The sequence below is a fragment of the Aulonocara sp. 'chitande type north' Nkhata Bay genome, unplaced genomic scaffold (genome assembly GCF_057382095.1).
Source record: "Aulonocara sp. 'chitande type north' Nkhata Bay isolate Kocher_YH1m ecotype deep benthic unplaced genomic scaffold, A_spYH_male_GT1.1 unmapped_scaffold_35, whole genome shotgun sequence".
Taxonomy (NCBI): domain Eukaryota; kingdom Metazoa; phylum Chordata; class Actinopteri; order Cichliformes; family Cichlidae; genus Aulonocara; species Aulonocara sp. 'chitande type north' Nkhata Bay.
Genome location: NW_028234367.1, coordinates 267,264 through 288,453, shown reverse-complemented (window position 1 = coordinate 288,453; position 21,190 = coordinate 267,264). Strand labels below are relative to the sequence as shown.

The window sequence follows — 21,190 nt, the reverse complement described above, 5'->3', positions numbered from 1 at the left end:
CAGAGAAGGGGTGTATTAAAAGACCAAAAGCAGCTGCCCATTAATGAGGGCACATTAACGACACTGCTTTTGGCTCTTTTCCAATGTCTTGTGCTGCTAGCTGATGCCACCTACACCACACCAGGGCCAGAGTGACCGGCTGGGGCCACTTACACCACATCAGGGCCTGTGGCTCTGGCTGAGGCCACTTACACCACACCAGGGCCTGTGGCTGCTGGCTGAGGCCAGTTACACCACACCAGAGCCTGTGGCTGCTGGCTAAAGCCACTTACACCACACCAGGGCCTTAGTTGCTATTGAGGCCACTTACACCACACCAGGGCCTGTGGCTGCTGGCTGAGGCCACCTACACCACACCAGGGCCTGTGGCTGCTGGCTGAGGCCAGTTACACCACACCAGGGCCTGTGGCTGCTGGCTGAGGCCACTTACACCATACCAGGGCCTGTGGCTGTTGGCTGAGGCCACTTACACCACACCAGGGCCTTAGTTGCTATTGAGGCCACTTACACCACACCAGGGCCTGTGGCTCTGGCTGAGGCCACTTACACCACACCAGGGCCTTATTTGCTATTCAGGCCACTTACACCACACCAGGGCCTGTGGCTGCTGGCTCAGGCCACTTACACCACACCAGGGCCTGTGGCTGCTAGCTGATGCCACCTACACCACACCAGGGCCTGAGTGACCGGCTGGGGCCACCTACACCACACCAGGGCCTGTGGCTCTTGGTCAGGCCACTCACATCACACCAGGCCCTGCTCTTCTGGCCGAGGCCATCTTCACCAAACCAGGCCCTGTGCTGCTAGCTGTGGCCATGTACAACACACCAGGCCCTGTGGCTCTTGCTCAGGCCACTCACATCACACCAGGCCCTGCGCTTCTGGCCGAGGCCACCTACACCACACCAGGGCCTTAGTTGCTATTGAGGCCAATTACACCACACAAGGGCATGTGGCTGCTGGCTGAGGCCACCTACTCCACACCAGGGCCTGTGGCTGCTGGCTGAGGCCACTTACACCACACCAGGGCCCTTTTGCTGCTGGCTGAGGCCACTTACACCACACCAGTGCCTGTGGCTTCTGGCTGAGGCGACTTACACCACACCAGGGCCTGTGGCTGCTGGCTGAGGCCACTTACACCACACCAAGGCCTGTGGCTCTTGCGCAGGCCACTCACATCACACCAGGCCCTGCGCTTCTGGCCGAGGCCATCTTCACCAAACCAGGCCCTGTGCTGCTTGCTGTGGCCATGTACAACACACCAGGCCCTGTGCTGGTTCCTGAGGCCATCTTCAACAATCCAGGGCCTGTGCTGTTGGATAAATGCCAAACTGAGCCTTTGGGTTAGGGTATTATGCAAACATGCAGGTATGGTTATAGGATTGTCTTCGTAACTTCAGGTACTTGCCACCTAATCACTTGAATCCATAAATTGAGACATTGTGCTGGAGCCAGCAGCTTACGGCCATACCACCCTGAGCACGCCCGACCTCGTCTGATCTCGGAAGCTAAGCAGGGCTGGGCTTGGTTAGTACTTGGATGGGAGACTGCCTGGGAATACCTGGTGCTGTAAGCCTTTCATTTTCATGTCATTGAACCGCTTTTGATCCAGAGAAGGGGTGTATTAAAAGACCAAAAGCAGCTGCCCATTAATAAGGGCACATTAATCACATTGCTTTTGGCTCTTTTCCAATGTCTTGTGCTGCTAGCTGATGCCACCTACACCACACCAGGGCCTGAGTGACCGGCTGGGGCCACTTACACCACATCAGGGGCTGTGGCTCTGGCTGAGGCCAGTTACACCACACCAGGGCCTGTGGGTTCTGGCTGAGGCGACTTACACCAAACCAGGGCCTGTGGCTGCTGGCTGAGGCCACTTACACCACACCAGGGCCTTAGTTGCTATTGAGGCCAATTACACAACACCATGGTCTGTGGCTCTTGCTCAGGCCACTTACACCACACAAGGGCCTGTGGCACTGGCTGAGGCCACTTACACCACACCAGGGCCTGTGGCTGCTGGCTGAGGCCACTTACACCACACCAGGGCCTGTGGCTGCTGGCTGAGGCCACTTACACCATACCAGGGCCTGTGGCTGCTGGCTGAGGCCACCTACACCACACCAGGGCCTTAGTTGCTATTGAGGCCAATTACACCACACCAGGGTCTGTGGCTCTTGCTCAGGCCACTTACACCACACCAGGGCCTGTGGCACTGGCTGAGGCCACTTACACCACACCAGGGCCTGTGGCTGCTGGCTTAGGCCACCTACACCACACCAGGGCCTTAGTTGCTATTGAGGCCAATTACACCACACAAGGTCCTGTGGCTGCTGGCTGAGGCCACCTACACCACACCAGGGCCTGTGGCTGCTGGCTGAGGCGACTTACACCACACCAGGGCCTGTGGCACTGGCTGAGGCCACTTACACCACATCAGGGCCTGTGGCTGCTGGCTGAGGCCACTTACACCACACAAGGGCTTGTGGCTGCTGGCTGAGGCCACCTACACCACACCAGGGCCTGTGGCTGCTGGCTGAGGCCACTTACACCACACCAGTGCCTGTGGCTTCTGGCTGAGGCGACTTACACCACACCAGGGCCTGTGGCTGCTGGCTGAGGCCACTTACACCACACCAAGGCCTGTGGCTCTTGCTCAGGCCACTCACACCACACCAGGGCCTGTGGCTGCTGGCTGAGGCCACTTACACCACACCAAGGCCTGTGGCTGCTGGCTGAGGCCACTCACACCACACCAGGGCCTGTGGCTGCTAGCTGAGGCCACTTACACCAAACCAGGGCCTGTGGCTGCTTGCTGAGGCCATCTTCACCAAACCAGGCCCTGTGCTGCTTGCTGTGGCCATGTAAAACACACCAGGTCCTGTGCTGGTTCTTGAGGCCATCTTCAACAATCCAGGGCCTGTGCTGTTGGATAAATGCCAAACTGAGCCTTTTGGTTAGGGTATTATGCAAACATGCAGGTATGGTTATAGGATTGTCTTCGTAACTTCAGGTACTTGCCACCTAATCACTTGAATCCATAAATTGAGACATTGTGCTGGGGCCAGCAGCTTACGGCCATACCACCCTGAGCACGCCCGACCTCGTCTGATCTCGGAAGCTAAGCAGGGCTGGGCTTGGTTAGTACTTGGATGGGAGACTGCCTGGGAATACCTGGTGCTGTAAGCCTTTCATTTTCATGTCATTGAACCGCTTTTGATCCAGAGAAGGGGTGTATTAAAAGACCAGAAGCAGCTCCCCATTAATGAGGGCACATTAACGACATTGCTTTTGGCTGTTTTCCAATGTCTTGTGCTGCTAGCTGATGCCACCTACACCACACCAGGGCCTGAGTGACCGGCTGGGGCCACTTACACCACATCAGGGCCTGTTGCTCTGGCTGAGGCCACTTACACCACACCAGGGCCTGTGGCTGCTGGCTGAGGCCACCTACACCACACCAGGGCCTTAGTTGCTATTGAGGCCAATTACACCACACCAGGGTATGTGGCTCTTGCTCAGGCCACTTACACCACACCAGGGCCTTAGTTGCTATTGAGGCCAATTACACCACACCAGGGCCTGTGGCTCTTGCTCAGGCCACTCACATCACACCAGGCCCTGCGCTTCTGGCCGAGGCCACCTACACCACACCAGGGCCTTAGTTGCTATTGAGGCCAATTACACCACACAAGGGCATGTGGCTGCTGGCTGAGGCCACCTACTCCACACCAGGGCCTGTGGCTGCTGGCTGAGGCCACTTACACCACACCAGGGCCCTTTTGCTGCTGGCTGAGGCCACTTACACCACACCAGTGCCTGTGGCTTCTGGCTGAGGCGACTTACACCACACCAGGGCCTGTGGCTGCTGGCTGAGGCCACTTACACCACACCAAGGCCTGTGGCTCTTGCGCAGGCCACTCACATCACACCAGGCCCTGCGCTTCTGGCCGAGGCCATCTTCACCAAACCAGGCCCTGTGCTGCTTGCTGTGGCCATGTACAACACACCAGGCCCTGTGCTGGTTCCTGAGGCCATCTTCAACAATCCAGGGCCTGTGCTGTTGGATAAATGCCAAACTGAGCCTTTGGGTTAGGGTATTATGCAAACATGCAGGTATGGTTATAGGATTGTCTTCGTAACTTCAGGTACTTGCCACCTAATCACTTGAATCCATAAATTGAGACATTGTGCTGGAGCCAGCAGCTTACGGCCATACCACCCTGAGCACGCCCGACCTCGTCTGATCTCGGAAGCTAAGCAGGGCTGGGCTTGGTTAGTACTTGGATGGGAGACTGCCTGGGAATACCTGGTGCTGTAAGCCTTTCATTTTCATGTCATTGAACCGCTTTTGATCCAGAGAAGGGGTGTATTAAAAGACCAAAAGCAGCTGCCCATTAATAAGGGCACATTAATCACATTGCTTTTGGCTCTTTTCCAATGTCTTGTGCTGCTAGCTGATGCCACCTACACCACACCAGGGCCTGAGTGACCGGCTGGGGCCACTTACACCACATCAGGGGCTGTGGCTCTGGCTGAGGCCAGTTACACCACACCAGGGCCTGTGGGTTCTGGCTGAGGCGACTTACACCAAACCAGGGCCTGTGGCTGCTGGCTGAGGCCACTTACACCACACCAGGGCCTTAGTTGCTATTGAGGCCAATTACACAACACCATGGTCTGTGGCTCTTGCTCAGGCCACTTACACCACACCAGGGCCTGTGGCACTGGCTGAGGCCACTTACACCACACCAGGGCCTGTGGCTGCTGGCTGAGGCCACTTACACCACACCAGGGCCTGTGGCTGCTGGCTGAGGCCACTTACACCACACCAGGGCCTTAGTTGCTATTGAGGCCAATTACACCACACCATGGTCTGTGGCTCTTGCTCAGGCCACTTACACCACACCAGGGCCTGTGGCACTTGCTCAGGCCACTTACACCACACCAGGGCCTGTGGCTGCTGGCTGAGGCCACTTAGACCACACCAGGGCCTGTGGCACTGGCTGAGGCCACTTAGACCACACCAGGGCCTGTGGCTGCTGGCTGAGGCCACTCACACCACACCAGGGCCTGTGGCTGCTAGCTGAGGCCACTTACACCAAACCAGGGCCTGTGGCTGCTTGCTGAGGCCATCTTCACCAAACCAGGCCCTGTGCTGCTTGCTGTGGCCATGTAAAACACACCAGGTCCTGTGCTGGTTCTTGAGGCCATCTTCAACAATCCAGGGCCTGTGCTGTTGGATAAATGCCAAACTGAGCCTTTTGGTTAGGGTATTATGCAAACATGCAGGTATGGTTATAGGATTGTCTTCGTAACTTCAGGTACTTGCCACCTAATCACTTGAATCCATAAATTGAGACATTGTGCTGGGGCCAGCAGCTTACGGCCATACCACCCTGAGCACGCCTGACCTCGTCTGATCTCGGAAGCTAAGCAGGGCTGGGCTTGGTTAGTACTTGGATTGGAGACTGCCTGGGAATACCTGGTGCTGTAAGCCTTTCATTTTCATGTCATTGAACCGCTTTTGATCCAGAGAAGGGGTGTATTAAAAGACCAGAAGCAGCTCCCCATTAATGAGGGCACATTAACGACATTGCTTTTGGCTGTTTTCCAATGTCTTGTGCTGCTAGCTGATGCCACCTACACCACACCAGGGCCTGAGTGACCGGCTGGGGCCACTTACACCACATCAGGGCCTGTTGCTCTGGCTGAGGCCACTTACACCACACCAGGGCCTGTGGCTGCTGGCTGAGGCCACCTACACCACACCAGGGCCTTAGTTGCTATTGAGGCCAATTACACCACACCAGGGTATGTGGCTCTTGCTCAGGCCACTTACACCACACCAGGGCCTTAGTTGCTATTGAGGCCAATTACACCACACCAGGGCCTGTGGCTCTTGCTCAGGCCACTCACATCACACCAGGCCCTGCGCTTCTGGCCGAGGCCACCTACACCACACCAGGGCCTTAGTTGCTATTGAGGCCAATTACACCACACCAGGGCCTGTGGCACTGGCTGAGGCCACTTACACCACACCAGGGCCTGTGGCTGCTGGCTGAGGCCACTTACACCACACCAGGGCCTTATTTGCTATTGAGGCCACTTACACCACACCAGGGCCTGTGGCTCTTGCTCAGGCCACTCACATCACACCAGGCCCTGCGCTTCTGGCCGAGGCCATCTTCACCAATCCAGGCCCTGTGCTGCTTGCTGTGGCCATCTTCAACAATCCAGGGCCTGTGCTGTTGGATAAATGCCAAACTGAGCCTTTGGGTTAGGGTATTATGCAAACATGCAGGTATGGTTATAGGATTGTCTTCGTAACTTCAGGTACTTGCCACCTAATCACTTGAATCCATAAATTGAGACATTGTGCTGGGGCCAGCAGCTTACGGCCATACCACCCTGAGCACGCCCGACCTCGTCTGATCTCGGAAGCTAAGCAGGGCTGGGCTTGGTTAGTACTTGGATGGGAGACTGCCTGGGAATACCTGGTGCTGTAAGCCTTTCATTTTCATGTCATTGAACCGCTTTTGATCCAGAGAAGGGGTGTATTAAAAGACCAAAAGCAGCTGCCCATTAATGAGGGCACATTAACGACACTGCTTTTGGCTCTTTTCCAATGTCTTGTGCTGCTAGCTGATGCCACCTACACCACACCAGGGCCAGAGTGACCGGCTGGGGCCACTTACACCACATCAGGGCCTGTGGCTCTGGCTGAGGCCACTTACACCACACCAGAGCCTGTGGCTGCTGGCTAAAGCCACTTACACCACACCAGGGCCTTAGTTGCTATTGAGGCCACTTACACCACACCAGGGCCTGTGGCTGCTGGCTGAGGCCACCTACACCACACCAGGGCCTGTGGCTGCTGGCTGAGGCCAGTTACACCACACCAGGGCCTGTGGCTGCTGGCTGAGGCCACTTACACCATACCAGGGCCTGTGGCTGTTGGCTGAGGCCACTTACACCACACCAGGGCCTTAGTTGCTATTGAGGCCACTTACACCACACCAGGGCCTGTGGCTCTGGCTGAGGCCACTTACACCACACCAGGGCCTTATTTGCTATTCAGGCCACTTACACCACACCAGGGCCTGTGGCTGCTGGCTCAGGCCACTTACACCACACCAGGGCCTGTGGCTGCTAGCTGATGCCACCTACACCACACCAGGGCCTGAGTGACCGGCTGGGGCCACTTACACCACACCAGGGCCTGTGGCTCTTGGTCAGGCCACTCACATCACACCAGGCCCTGCTCTTCTGGCCGAGGCCATCTTCACCAAACCAGGCCCTGTGCTGCTAGCTGTGGCCATGTACAACACACCAGGCCCTGTGGCTCTTGCTCAGGCCACTCACATCACACCAGGCCCTGCGCTTCTGGCCGAGGCCACCTACACCACACCAGGGCCTTAGTTGCTATTGAGGCCAATTACACCACACAAGGGCATGTGGCTGCTGGCTGAGGCCACCTACTCCACACCAGGGCCTGTGGCTGCTGGCTGAGGCCACTTACACCACACCAGGGCCCTTTTGCTGCTGGCTGAGGCCACTTACACCACACCAGTGCCTGTGGCTTCTGGCTGAGGCGACTTACACCACACCAGGGCCTGTGGCTGCTGGCTGAGGCCACTTACACCATACCAGGGCCTGTGGCTGCTGGCTGAGGCCACCTACACCACACCAGGGCCTTAGTTGCTATTGAGGCCAATTACACCACACCAGGGTCTGTGGCTCTTGCTCAGGCCACTTACACCACACCAGGGCCTGTGGCACTGGCTGAGGCCACTTACACCACACCAGGGCCTGTGGCTGCTGGCTTAGTCCACCTACACCACACCAGGGCCTTAGTTGCTATTGAGGCAAATTACACCACACAAGGTCCTGTGGCTGCTGGCTGAGGCCACCTACACCACACCAGGGCCTGTGGCTGCTGGCTGAGGCGACTTACACCACACCAGGGCCTGTGGCACTGGCTGAGGCCACTTACACCACATCAGGGCCTGTGGCTGCTGGCTGAGGCCACTTACACCACACAAGGGCTTGTGGCTGCTGGCTGAGGCCACCTACACCACACCAGGGCCTGTGGCTGCTGGCTGAGGCCACTTACACCACACCAGTGCCTGTGGCTTCTGGCTGAGGCGACTTACACCACACCAGGGCCTGTGGCTGCTGGCTGAGGCCACTTACACCACACCAAGGCCTGTGGCTCTTGCTCAGGCCACTCACATCACACCAGGCCCTGCGCTTCTGGCCGAGGCCATCTTCACCAAACCAGGCCCTGTGCTCCTTGCTGTGGCCATGTACAACACACCAGGCCCTGTGCTGGTTTCCTGAGGCCATCTTCAACAATCCAGGGCCTGTGCTGTTGGATAAATGCCAAACTGAGCCTTTGGGTTAGGGTATTATGCAAACATGCAGGTATGGTTATAGCATTGTCTTCGTAACTTCAGGTACTTGCCACCTAATCACTTGAATCCATAAATTGAGACATTGTGCTGGAGCCAGCAGCTTACGGCCATACCACCCTGAGCACGCCCGACCTCGTCTGATCTCGGAAGCTAAGCAGGGCTGGGCTTGGTTAGTACTTGGATGGGAGACTGCCTGGGAATACCTGTTGCTGTAAGCCTTTGATTTTCATGTCATTGAACCGCTTTTGATCCAGAGAAGGGGTGTATTAAAAGACCAAAAGCAGCTGCCCATTAATGAGGGCACATTAACGACACTGCTTTTGGCTCTTTTCCAATGTCTTGTGCTGCTAGCTGATGCAACCTACACCACACAAGGGCCTGAGTGACCGGCTGGGGCCACTTACACCACATCAGGGCCTGTGGCTCTGGCTGAGGCCACTTTCACCACACCAGGGCCTGTGGCTGCTGGCTGAGGCCACCTACACCACACCAGGGCATTAGTTGCTATTGAGGCCAATTACACCACACCAGGGTCTGTGGCTCTTGCTCAGGCCACTTACACCACACCAGGGCCTGTGGCTCTTGCTCAGGCCACTTACACCACACCAGGGCCTGTGGCTGCTTGCTGAGGCCACTTACACCACACCAGGGCCTGTGGCTTCTGGCTGAGGCCACTTACACCACACCAGGGCCTGTGGCTGGTGGCTGAGGCCAATTACACCACACCAGGGTCTGTGGCTCTTGCTCAGGCCACTTACACCACACCAGGGCCTGTGGCACTGGCTGAGGCCACTTACACCACACCAGGGCCTGTGGCTGCTGGCTGAGGCCACTTACACCACACCAGGGCCTGTGGCTGCTGGCTGAGGCCACTTACACCACACCAGGGCCTGTGGCTGCTGGCTGAGGCCACCTACACCACACCAGGGCCTGTGGCTGCTGGCTGAGGCGACTTACACCACACCAGGGCCCTTTTGCTGCTGGCTGAGGCCACTTACACCACACAAGGGCTTGTGGCTGCTGGCTGAGGCCACCTACACCACACCAGGGCCTGTGGCTGCTGGCTGAGGCCACCTACACCACACCAGGGCCTGTGGCTCTTGCTCAGGCCACTTACACCACACCAGGGCCTGTGGCTCTTCCTCAGGCCACTTACACCACACCAGGGCCTGTGGCTCTTGCTCAGGCCACTCATATCACACCAGGCCCTGTGCTTCTGACTGAGGCCATCTTCACCAAACCAGGCCCTGTGCTGCTTGCTGTGGCCATGTACAACACACCAGGCCCTGTGCTGTTTCCTGAGGCCATCTTCAACAATCCAGGGCCTGTGCTGTTGGATAAATGCCAAACTGAGCCTTTGGGTTAGGGTATTATGCAAACATGCAGGTATGGTTATAGGATTGTCTTCGTAACTTCAGGTACTTGCCACCTAATCACTTGAATCCATAAATTGAGACATTGTGCTGGGGCCCAGCAGCTTACGGCCATACCACCCTGAGCACGCCCGACCTCGTCTGATCTCGGAAGCTAAGCAGGGCTGGGCTTGGTTAGTACTTGGATGGGAGACTGCCTGGGAATACCTGTTGCTGTAAGCCTTTCATTTTCATGTCATTGAACCGCTTTTGATCCAGAGAAGGGGTGTATTAAAAGACCAAAAGCAGCTGCCCATTAATAAGGGCACATTAATCACATTGCTTTTGGCTCTTTTCCAATGTCTTGTGCTGCTAGCTGATGCCACCTACACCACACCAGGGCCTGAGTGACCGGCTGGGGCCACTTACACCACATCAGGGGCTGTGGCTCTGGCTGAGGCCAGTTACACCACACCAGGGCCTGTGGGTTCTGGCTGAGGCGACTTACACCAAACCAGGGCCTGTGGCTGCTGGCTGAGGCCACTTACACCACACCAGGGCATTAGTTGCTATTGAGGCCAATTACACCACACCAGGGTCTGTGGCTCTTGCTCAGGCCACTTACACCACACCAGGGCCTGTGGCTCTTGCTCAGGCCACTTACACCACACCAGGGCCTGTGGCTGCTGGCTGAGGCCACCTACACCACACCAGGGCATTAGTTGCTATTGAGGCCAATTACACCACACCAGGGTCTGTGGCTCTTGCTCAGGCCACTTACACCACACCAGGGCCTGTGGCTCTTGCTCAGGCCACTTACACCACACCAGGGTCTGTGGCTCTTGCTCAGGCCACTTACACCACACCAGGGCCTGTGGCACTGGCTGAGGCCACTTACACCACACCAGGGCCTGTGGCTGCTGGCTGAGGCCACTTACACCACACCAGGGCCTGTGGCTGCTGGCTGAGGCCACTTACACCACACCAGGGCCTGTGGCTGCTGGCTGAGGCCACCTACACCACACCAGGGCCTGTGGCTGCTGGCTGAGGCGACTTACACCACACCAGGGCCCTTTTGCTGCTGGCTGAGGCCACTTACACCACACCAGGGCCTGTGGCTGCTGGCTGAGGCCACTCACACCACACCAGGGCCTGTGGCTGCTAGCTGAGGCCACTTACACCAAACCAGGGCCTGTGGCTGCTTGCTGAGGCCATCTTCACCAAACCAGGCCCTGTGCTGCTTGCTGTGGCCATGTAAAACACACCAGGTCCTGTGCTGGTTCTTGAGGCCATCTTCAACAATCCAGGGCCTGTGCTGTTGGATAAATGCCAAACTGAGCCTTTTGGTTAGGGTATTATGCAAACATGCAGGTATGGTTATAGGATTGTCTTCGTAACTTCAGGTACTTGCCACCTAATCACTTGAATCCATAAATTGAGACATTGTGCTGGGGCCAGCAGCTTACGGCCATACCACCCTGAGCACGCCCGACCTCGTCTGATCTCGGAAGCTAAGCAGGGCTGGGCTTGGTTAGTACTTGGATGGGAGACTGCCTGGGAATACCTGGTGCTGTAAGCCTTTCATTTTCATGTCATTGAACCGCTTTTGATCCAGAGAAGGGGTGTATTAAAAGACCAAAAGCAGCTGCCCATTAATGAGGGCACATTAACGACACTGCTTTTGGCTGTTTTCCAATGTCTTGTGCTGCTAGCTGATGCCACCTACACCACACCAGGGCCTGAGTGACCGGCTGGGGCCACTTACACCACATCAGGGCCTGTGGCTCTGGCTGAGGCCACTTACACCACACCAGGGCCTGTGGCTGCTGGCTGAGGCCAGTTACACCACACCAGAGCCTGTGGCTGCTGGCTGAAGCCACTTACACCACACCAGGGCCTTAGTTGCTATTGAGGCCACTTACACCACACCAGGGCCTGTGGCTGCTGGCTGAGGCCATTTACACCACACCAGGGCCTGTGGCTGCTGGCTGAAGCCACTTACACCACACCAGGGCCTGTGGCTGCTGGCTGAGGCCATTTACACCACACCAGGGCCTGTGGCTGCTGGCTGAAGCCACTTACACCACACCAGGGCCTTAGTTGCTATTGAGGCCACTTACACCACACCAGGGCCTGTGGCTGCTGGCTGAGGCCACCTACACCACACCAGGGCCCTTTTGCTGCTGGCTGAGGCCACTTACACCACACCAGGCCCTGTGGTTCTTGCTCAGGCCACTTACACCACACCAGGGCCTTATTTGCTATTGAGGCCACTTACACCACACCAGGGCCTGTGGCTCTGGCTTAGGCCACTTACACCACACCAGGGCCTGTGGCACTTGCTCAGGCCACTTACACCACACCAGGGCCTGTGGCTCTTGCTCAGGCCACTTACACCACACCAGGGCCTGTGGCACTGGCTGAGGCCACTTAGACCACACCAGGGCCTGTGGCTCTTGCTCAGGCCACTTACACCACACCAGGGCCTGTGGCACTGGCTGAGGCCACTTAGACCACACCAGGGCCTGTGGCTGCTGGCTGAGGCCACTCACACCACACCAGGGCCTGTGGCTGCTAGCTGAGGCCACTTACACCAAACCAGGGCCTGTGGCTGCTTGCTGAGGCCATCTTCACCAAACCAGGCCCTGTGCTGCTTGCTGTGGCCATGTAAAACACACCAGGTCCTGTGCTGGTTCTTGAGGCCATCTTCAACAATCCAGGGCCTGTGCTGTTGGATAAATGCCAAACTGAGCCTTTTGGTTAGGGTATTATGCAAACATGCAGGTATGGTTATAGGATTGTCTTCGTAACTTCAGGTACTTGCCACCTAATCACTTGAATCCATAAATTGAGACATTGTGCTGGGGCCAGCAGCTTACGGCCATACCACCCTGAGCACGCCCGACCTCGTCTGATCTCGGAAGCTAAGCAGGGCTGGGCTTGGTTAGTACTTGGATGGGAGACTGCCTGGGAATACCTGGTGCTGTAAGCCTTTCATTTTCATGTCATTGAACCGCTTTTGATCCAGAGAAGGGGTGTATTAAAAGACCAGAAGCAGCTCCCCATTAATGAGGGCACATTAACGACATTGCTTTTGGCTGTTTTCCAATGTCTTGTGCTGCTAGCTGATGCCACCTACACCACACCAGGGCCTGAGTGACCGGCTGGGGCCACTTACACCACATCAGGGCCTGTTGCTCTGGCTGAGGCCACTTACACCACACCAGGGCCTGTGGCTGCTGGCTGAGGCCACCTACACCACACCAGGGCCTTAGTTGCTATTGAGGCCAATTACACCACACCAGGGTATGTGGCTCTTGCTCAGGCCACTTACACCACACCAGGGCCTTAGTTGCTATTGAGGCCAATTACACCACACCAGGGCCTGTGGCTCTTGCTCAGGCCACTCACATCACACCAGGCCCTGCGCTTCTGGCCGAGGCCACCTACACCACACCAGGGCCTTAGTTGCTATTGAGGCCAATTACACCACACAAGGGCATGTGGCTGCTGGCTGAGGCCACCTACTCCACACCAGGGCCTGTGGCTGCTGGCTGAGGCCACTTACACCACACCAGGGCCCTTTTGCTGCTGGCTGAGGCCACTTACACCACACCAGTGCCTGTGGCTTCTGGCTGAGGCGACTTACACCACACCAGGGCCTGTGGCTGCTGGCTGAGGCCACTTACACCACACCAAGGCCTGTGGCTCTTGCGCAGGCCACTCACATCACACCAGGCCCTGCGCTTCTGGCCGAGGCCATCTTCACCAAACCAGGCCCTGTGCTGCTTGCTGTGGCCATGTACAACACACCAGGCCCTGTGCTGGTTCCTGAGGCCATCTTCAACAATCCAGGGCCTGTGCTGTTGGATAAATGCCAAACTGAGCCTTTGGGTTAGGGTATTATGCAAACATGCAGGTATGGTTATAGGATTGTCTTCGTAACTTCAGGTACTTGCCACCTAATCACTTGAATCCATAAATTGAGACATTGTGCTGGAGCCAGCAGCTTACGGCCATACCACCCTGAGCACGCCCGACCTCGTCTGATCTCGGAAGCTAAGCAGGGCTGGGCTTGGTTAGTACTTGGATGGGAGACTGCCTGGGAATACCTGGTGCTGTAAGCCTTTCATTTTCATGTCATTGAACCGCTTTTGATCCAGAGAAGGGGTGTATTAAAAGACCAAAAGCAGCTGCCCATTAATAAGGGCACATTAATCACATTGCTTTTGGCTCTTTTCCAATGTCTTGTGCTGCTAGCTGATGCCACCTACACCACACCAGGGCCTGAGTGACCGGCTGGGGCCACTTACACCACATCAGGGGCTGTGGCTCTGGCTGAGGCCAGTTACACCACACCAGGGCCTGTGGGTTCTGGCTGAGGCGACTTACACCAAACCAGGGCCTGTGGCTGCTGGCTGAGGCCACTTACACCACACCAGGGCCTTAGTTGCTATTGAGGCCAATTACACAACACCATGGTCTGTGGCTCTTGCTCAGGCCACTTACACCACACCAGGGCCTGTGGCACTGGCTGAGGCCACTTACACCACACCAGGGCCTGTGGCTGCTGGCTGAGGCCACTTACACCACACCAGGGCCTGTGGCTGCTGGCTGAGGCCACTTACACCACACCAGGGCCTTAGTTGCTATTGAGGCCAATTACACCACACCATGGTCTGTGGCTCTTGCTCAGGCCACTTACACCACACCAGGGCCTGTGGCACTTGCTCAGGCCACTTACACCACACCAGGGCCTGTGGCTGCTGGCTGAGGCCACTTAGACCACACCAGGGCCTGTGGCACTGGCTGAGGCCACTTAGACCACACCAGGGCCTGTGGCTGCTGGCTGAGGCCACTCACACCACACCAGGGCCTGTGGCTGCTAGCTGAGGCCACTTACACCAAACCAGGGCCTGTGGCTGCTTGCTGAGGCCATCTTCACCAAACCAGGCCCTGTGCTGCTTGCTGTGGCCATGTAAAACACACCAGGTCCTGTGCTGGTTCTTGAGGCCATCTTCAACAATCCAGGGCCTGTGCTGTTGGATAAATGCCAAACTGAGCCTTTTGGTTAGGGTATTATGCAAACATGCAGGTATGGTTATAGGATTGTCTTCGTAACTTCAGGTACTTGCCACCTAATCACTTGAATCCATAAATTGAGACATTGTGCTGGGGCCAGCAGCTTACGGCCATACCACCCTGAGCACGCCTGACCTCGTCTGATCTCGGAAGCTAAGCAGGGCTGGGCTTGGTTAGTACTTGGATTGGAGACTGCCTGGGAATACCTGGTGCTGTAAGCCTTTCATTTTCATGTCATTGAACCGCTTTTGATCCAGAGAAGGGGTGTATTAAAAGACCAGAAGCAGCTCCCCATTAATGAGGGCACATTAACGACATTGCTTTTGGCTGTTTTCCAATGTCTTGTGCTGCTAGCTGATGCCACCTACACCACACCAGGGCCTGAGTGACCGGCTGGGGCCACTTACACCACATCAGGGCCTGTTGCTCTGGCTGAGGCCACTTACACCACACCAGGGCCTGTGGCTGCTGGCTGAGGCCACCTACACCACACCAGGGCCTTAGTTGCTATTGAGGCCAATTACACCACACCAGGGTATGTGGCTCTTGCTCAGGCCACTTACACCACACCAGGGCCTTAGTTGCTATTGAGGCCAATTACACCACACCAGGGCCTGTGGCTCTTGCTCAGGCCACTCACATCACACCAGGCCCTGCGCTTCTGGCCGAGGCCACCTACACCACACCAGGGCCTTAGTTGCTATTGAGGCCAATTACACCACACCAGGGCCTGTGGCACTGGCTGAGGCCACTTACACCACACCAGGGCCTGTGGCTGCTGGCTGAGGCCACTTACACCACACCAGGGCCTTATTTGCTATTGAGGCCACTTACACCACACCAGGGCCTGTGGCTCTTGCTCAGGCCACTCACATCACACCAGGCCCTGCGCTTCTGGCCGAGGCCATCTTCACCAATCCAGGCCCTGTGCTGCTTGCTGTGGCCATCTTCAACAATCCAGGGCCTGTGCTGTTGGATAAATGCCAAACTGAGCCTTTGGGTTAGGGTATTATGCAAACATGCAGGTATGGTTATAGGATTGTCTTCGTAACTTCAGGTACTTGCCACCTAATCACTTGAATCCATAAATTGAGACATTGTGCTGGGGCCAGCAGCTTACGGCCATACCACCCTGAGCACGCCCGACCTCGTCTGATCTCGGAAGCTAAGCAGGGCTGGGCTTGGTTAGTACTTGGATGGGAGACTGCCTGGGAATACCTGGTGCTGTAAGCCTTTCATTTTCATGTCATTGAACCGCTTTTGATCCAGAGAAGGGGTGTATTAAAAGACCAAAAGCAGCTGCCCATTAATGAGGGCACATTAACGACACTGCTTTTGGCTCTTTTCCAATGTCTTGTGCTGCTAGCTGATGCCACCTACACCACACCAGGGCCAGAGTGACCGGCTGGGGCCACTTACACCACATCAGGGCCTGTGGCTCTGGCTGAGGCCACTTACACCACACCAGAGCCTGTGGCTGCTGGCTAAAGCCACTTACACCACACCAGGGCCTTAGTTGCTATTGAGGCCACTTACACCACACCAGGGCCTGTGGCTGCTGGCTGAGGCCACCTACACCACACCAGGGCCTGTGGCTGCTGGCTGAGGCCAGTTACACCACACCAGGGCCTGTGGCTGCTGGCTGAGGCCACTTACACCATACCAGGGCCTGTGGCTGTTGGCTGAGGCCACTTACACCACACCAGGGCCTTAGTTGCTATTGAGGCCACTTACACCACACCAGGGCCTGTGGCTCTGGCTGAGGCCACTTACACCACACCAGGGCCTTATTTGCTATTCAGGCCACTTACACCACACCAGGGCCTGTGGCTGCTGGCTCAGGCCACTTACACCACACCAGGGCCTGTGGCTGCTAGCTGATGCCACCTACACCACACCAGGGCCTGAGTGACCGGCTGGGGCCACTTACACCACACCAGGGCCTGTGGCTCTTGGTCAGGCCACTCACATCACACCAGGCCCTGCTCTTCTGGCCGAGGCCATCTTCACCAAACCAGGCCCTGTGCTGCTAGCTGTGGCCATGTACAACACACCAGGCCCTGTGGCTCTTGCTCAGGCCACTCACATCACACCAGGCCCTGCGCTTCTGGCCGAGGCCACCTACACCACACCAGGGCCTTAGTTGCTATTGAGGCCAATTACACCACACAAGGGCATGTGGCTGCTGGCTGAGGCCACCTACTCCACACCAGGGCCTGTGGCTGCTGGCTGAGGCCACTTACACCACACCAGGGCCCTTTTGCTGCTGGCTGAGGCCACTTACACCACACCAGTGCCTGTGGCTTCTGGCTGAGGCGACTTACACCACACCAGGGCCTGTGGCTGCTGGCTGAGGCCACTTACACCACACCAAGGCCTGTGGCTCTTGCGCAGGCCACTCACATCACACCAGGCCCTGCGCTTCTGGCCGAGGCCATCTTCACCAAACCAGGCCCTGTGCTGCTTGCTGTGGCCATGTACAACACACCAGGCCCTGTGCTGGTTCCTGAGGCCATCTTCAACAATCCAGGGCCTGTGCTGTTGGATAAATGCCAAACTGAGCCTTTGGGTTAGGGTATTATGCAAACATGCAGGTATGGTTATAGGATTGTCTTCGTAACTTCAGGTACTTGCCACCTAATCACTTGAATCCATAAATTGAGACATTGTGCTGGAGCCAGCAGCTTACGGCCATACCACCCTGAGCACGCCCGACCTCGTCTGATCTCGGAAGCTAAGCAGGGCTGGGCTTGGTTAGTACTTGGATGGGAGACTCCCTGGGAATACCTGGTGCTGTAAGCCTTTCATTTTCATGTCATTGAACCGCTTTTGATCCAGAGAAGGGGTGTATTAAAAGACCAAAAGCAGCTGCCCATTAATAAGGGCACATTAATCACATTGCTTTTGGCTCTTTTCCAATGTCTTGTGCTGCTAGCTGATGCCACCTACACCACACCAGGGCCTGAGTGACCGGCTGGGGCCACTTACACCACATCAGGGGCTGTGGCTCTGGCTGAGGCCAGTTACACCACACCAGGGCCTGTGGGTTCTGGCTGAGGCGACTTACACCAAACCAGGGCCTGTGGCTGCTGGCTCAGGCCACTTACACCACACCAGGGCCTTAGTTGCTATTGAGGCCAATTACACAACACCATGGTCTGTGGCTCTTGCTCAGGCCACTTACACCACACCAGGGCCTGTGGCACTGGCTGAGGCCACTTACACCACACCAGGGCCTGTGGCTGCTGGCTGAGGCCACTTACACCACACCAGGGCCTGTGGCTGCTGGCTGAGGCCACTTACACCATACCAGGGCCTGTGGCTGCTGGCTGAGGCCACCTACACCACACCAGGGCCTTAGTTGCTATTGAGGCCAATTACACCACACCAGGGTCTGTGGCTCTTGCTCAGGCCACTTACACCACACCAGGGCCTGTGGCACTGGCTGAGGCCACTTACACCACACCAGGGCCTGTGGCTGCTGGCTTAGGCCACCTACACCACACCAGGGCCTTAGTTGCTATTGAGGCAAATTACACCACACAAGGTCCTGTGGCTGCTGGCTGAGGCCACCTACACCACACCAGGGCCTGTGGCTGCTGGCTGAGGCGACTTACACCACACCAGGGCCTGTGGCACTGGCTGAGGCCACTTACACCACATCAGGGCCTGTGGCTGCTGGCTGAGGCCACTTACACCACACAAGGGCTTGTGGCTGCTGGCTGAGGCCACCTACACCACACCAGGGCCTGTGGCTGCTGGCTGAGGCCACTTACACCACACCAGTGCCTGTGGCTTCTGGCTGAGGCGACTTACACCACACCAGGGCCTGTGGCTGCTGGCTGAGGCCACTTACACCACACCAAGGCCTGTGGCTCTTGCTCAGGCCACTCACATCACACCAGGCCCTGCGCTTCTGGCCGAGGCCATCTTCACCAAACCAGGCCCTGTGCTCCTTGCTGTGGCCATGTACAACACACCAGGCCCTGTGCTGGTTTCCTGAGGCCATCTTCAACAATCCAGGGCCTGTGCTGTTGGATAAATGCCAAACTGAGCCTTTGGGTTAGGGTATTATGCAAACATGCAGGTATGGTTATAGCATTGTCTTCGTAACTTCAGGTACTTGCCACCTAATCACTTGAATCCATAAATTGAGACATTGTGCTGGAGCCAGCAGCTTACGGCCATACCACCCTGAGCACGCCCGACCTCGTCTGATCTCGGAAGCTAAGCAGGGCTGGGCTTGGTTAGTACTTGGATGGGAGACTGCCTGGGAATACCTGTTGCTGTAAGCCTTTGATTTTCATGTCATTGAACCGCTTTTGATCCAGAGAAGGGGTGTATTAAAAGACCAAAAGCAGCTGCCCATTAATGAGGGCACATTAACGACACTGCTTTTGGCTCTTTTCCAATGTCTTGTGCTGCTAGCTGATGCAACCTACACCACACAAGGGCCTGAGTGACCGGCTGGGGCCACTTACACCACATCAGGGCCTGTGGCTCTGGCTGAGGCCACTTTCACCACACCAGGGCCTGTGGCTGCTGGCTGAGGCCACCTACACCACACCAGGGCATTAGTTGCTATTGAGGCCAATTACACCACACCAGGGTCTGTGGCTCTTGCTCAGGCCACTTACACCACACCAGGGCCTGTGGCTCTTGCTCAGGCCACTTACACCACACCAGGGCCTGTGGCTGCTGGCTGAGGCCACCTACACCACACCAGGGCATTAGTTGCTATTGAGGCCAATTACACCACACCAGGGTCTGTGGCTCTTGCTCAGGCCACTTACACCACACCAGGGCCTGTGGCTCTTGCTCAGGCCACTTACACCACACCAGGGCCTGTGGCTGCTTGCTGAGGCCACTTACACCACACCAGGGCCTGTGGCTTCTGGCTGAGGCCACTTACACCACACCAGGGCCTGTGGCTGGTGGCTGAGGCCAATTACACCACACCAGGGTCTGTGGCTCTTGCTCAAGCCACTTACACCACACCAGGGCCTGTGGCACTGGCTGAGGCCACTTACACCACACCAGGGCCTGTGGCTGCTGGCTGAGGCCACTTACACCACACCAGGGCCTGTGGCTGCTGGCTGAGGCCACTTACACCACACCAGGGCCTGTGGCTGCTGGCTGAGGCCACCTACACCACACCAGGGCCTGTGGCTGCTGGCTGAGGCGACTTACACCACACCAGGGCCCTTTTGCTGCTGGCTGAGGCCACTTACACCACACAAGGGCTTGTGGCTGCTGGCTGAGGCCACCTACACCACACCAGGGCCTGTGGCTGCTGGCTGAGGCCACCTACACCACACCAGGGCCTGTGGCTCTTGCTCAGGCCACTTACACCACACCAGGGCCTGTGGCTCTTCCTCAGGCCACTTACACCACACCAGGGCCTGTGGCTCTTGCTCAGGCCACTCATATCACACCAGGCCCTGTGCTTCTGACTGAGGCCATCTTCACCAAACCAGGCCCTGTGCTGCTTGCTGTGGCCATGTACAACACACCAGGCCCTGTGCTGTTTCCTGAGGCCATCTTCAACAATCCAGGGCCTGTGCTGTTGGATAAATGCCAAACTGAGCCTTTGGGTTAGGGTATTATGCAAACATGCAGGTATGGTTATAGGATTGTCTTCGTAACTTCAGGTACTTGCCACCTAATCACTTGAATCCATAAATTGAGACATTGTGCTGGGGCCCAGCAGCTTACGGCCATACCACCCTGAGCACGCCCGACCTCGTCTGATCTCGGAAGCTAAGCAGGGCTGGGCTTGGTTAGTACTTGGATGGGAGACTGCCTGGGAATACCTGTTGCTGTAAGCCTTTCATTTTCATGTCATTGAACCGCTTTTGATCCAGAGAAGGGGTGTATTAAAAGACCAAAAGCAGCTGCCCATTAATAAGGGCACATTAATCACATTGCTTTTGGCTCTTTTCCAATGTCTTGTGCTGCTAGCTGATGCCACCTACACCACACCAGGGCCTGAGTGACCGGCTGGGGCCACTTACACCACATCAGGGGCTGTGGCTCTGGCTGAGGCCAGTTACACCACACCAGGGCCTGTGGGTTCTGGCTGAGGCGACTTACACCAAACCAGGGCCTGTGGCTGCTGGCTGAGGCCACTTACACCACACCAGGGCCTTAGTTGCTATTGAGGCCAATTACACCACACCATGGTCTGTGGCTCTTGCTCAGGCCACTTACACCACACCAGGGCCTGTGGCACTGGCTGAGGCCACTTACACCACACCAGGGCCTGTGGCTGCTGGCTGAGGCCACTTACACCACACCAGGGCCTGTGGCTGCTGGCTGAGGCCACTTACACCACACCAG

General features: G+C 56.8%; 9 non-coding genes and 6 pseudogenes across 9 annotated transcripts; all 15 read left to right on the top strand.

Moving 5' to 3' along the window:
- Nucleotides 1–1,457: 1,457 nt before the first annotated feature.
- Nucleotides 1,458–1,576, top strand: LOC147300186 (5S ribosomal RNA). Its single transcript, XR_015128003.1, has one exon. It is a non-coding gene; the product is annotated as a 5S ribosomal RNA (ribosomal RNA).
- A 1,494-nt stretch (nt 1,577–3,070) lies between these two features.
- LOC147300185 (5S ribosomal RNA) lies at nt 3,071–3,189 on the top strand. The gene has a single exon (XR_015128001.1). It is a non-coding gene; the product is annotated as a 5S ribosomal RNA (ribosomal RNA).
- A 1,016-nt stretch (nt 3,190–4,205) lies between these two features.
- On the top strand, nt 4,206–4,324 carry LOC147300184 (5S ribosomal RNA). Its single transcript, XR_015128000.1, has one exon. It is a non-coding gene; the product is annotated as a 5S ribosomal RNA (ribosomal RNA).
- Nucleotides 4,325–5,381: 1,057 nt separating this feature from the next.
- On the top strand, nt 5,382–5,500 carry LOC147300183 (5S ribosomal RNA; annotated as a pseudogene).
- An 893-nt stretch (nt 5,501–6,393) lies between these two features.
- LOC147300182 (5S ribosomal RNA) lies at nt 6,394–6,512 on the top strand. The gene has a single exon (XR_015127999.1). It is a non-coding gene; the product is annotated as a 5S ribosomal RNA (ribosomal RNA).
- A 2,004-nt stretch (nt 6,513–8,516) lies between these two features.
- LOC147300181 (5S ribosomal RNA) lies at nt 8,517–8,635 on the top strand (annotated as a pseudogene).
- Nucleotides 8,636–9,893: 1,258 nt separating this feature from the next.
- Nucleotides 9,894–10,012, top strand: LOC147300180 (5S ribosomal RNA; annotated as a pseudogene).
- A 1,217-nt stretch (nt 10,013–11,229) lies between these two features.
- LOC147300179 (5S ribosomal RNA) lies at nt 11,230–11,348 on the top strand. The gene has a single exon (XR_015127998.1). It is a non-coding gene; the product is annotated as a 5S ribosomal RNA (ribosomal RNA).
- A 1,294-nt stretch (nt 11,349–12,642) lies between these two features.
- On the top strand, nt 12,643–12,761 carry LOC147300178 (5S ribosomal RNA). The gene has a single exon (XR_015127997.1). It is a non-coding gene; the product is annotated as a 5S ribosomal RNA (ribosomal RNA).
- A 1,016-nt stretch (nt 12,762–13,777) lies between these two features.
- On the top strand, nt 13,778–13,896 carry LOC147300177 (5S ribosomal RNA). Its single transcript, XR_015127996.1, has one exon. It is a non-coding gene; the product is annotated as a 5S ribosomal RNA (ribosomal RNA).
- Nucleotides 13,897–14,953: 1,057 nt separating this feature from the next.
- Nucleotides 14,954–15,072, top strand: LOC147300176 (5S ribosomal RNA; annotated as a pseudogene).
- Nucleotides 15,073–15,965: 893 nt separating this feature from the next.
- Nucleotides 15,966–16,084, top strand: LOC147300175 (5S ribosomal RNA). Its single transcript, XR_015127995.1, has one exon. It is a non-coding gene; the product is annotated as a 5S ribosomal RNA (ribosomal RNA).
- Nucleotides 16,085–17,534: 1,450 nt separating this feature from the next.
- LOC147300174 (5S ribosomal RNA) lies at nt 17,535–17,653 on the top strand. Its single transcript, XR_015128117.1, has one exon. It is a non-coding gene; the product is annotated as a 5S ribosomal RNA (ribosomal RNA).
- A 1,374-nt stretch (nt 17,654–19,027) lies between these two features.
- LOC147300173 (5S ribosomal RNA) lies at nt 19,028–19,146 on the top strand (annotated as a pseudogene).
- A 1,414-nt stretch (nt 19,147–20,560) lies between these two features.
- Nucleotides 20,561–20,679, top strand: LOC147300172 (5S ribosomal RNA; annotated as a pseudogene).
- The last annotated feature ends 511 nt before the right edge of the window (nt 20,680–21,190 follow it).